The sequence below is a fragment of the Myotis davidii genome, unplaced genomic scaffold (assembly GCF_000327345.1).
Source record: "Myotis davidii unplaced genomic scaffold, ASM32734v1 scaffold170, whole genome shotgun sequence".
Taxonomy (NCBI): domain Eukaryota; kingdom Metazoa; phylum Chordata; class Mammalia; order Chiroptera; family Vespertilionidae; genus Myotis; species Myotis davidii.
In genome coordinates, this window is record NW_006282528.1 from 2,332,535 (window position 1) to 2,332,931 (window position 397).

The following is a 397-nucleotide window of genomic DNA, read 5'->3' on the forward strand; positions in this document are numbered from 1 at the left end:
TGAAGGGGGGGCTGACGGGCGCCGCGGGCTGCAGGGGGGGCAGGCTGGCTTCCAGCGGCCTGTCTGCGGCGGGCTGCAGGCTCTGGTGCCGCTTCCTCAGCATCTGCCCGATGCCCATCATGGGGAACCGGCCCCGGCTTTTCACACAGTTGGGGCTCTCCAGAGGCTGCAGGGCACCAGCACCGGGACCCGGAGGAGGGGAGCACACGCCCCCCTCTTTGGGGAGGCAGTTCTCTTCGTGAGCAAAGGAGACCAGGGTGGGATGCGAAGGAGTCTGGAGAGGGGACGGGCTTCGGGGCAGCAGGGAGGGGGACAGCGCCCGCTCCCCGGGGGAGCCCCGCGCCCTGCAGGGGTGGGCCGGGGACAGCAGGTCCAGCGGGTCCTCGCGCTCCACAGA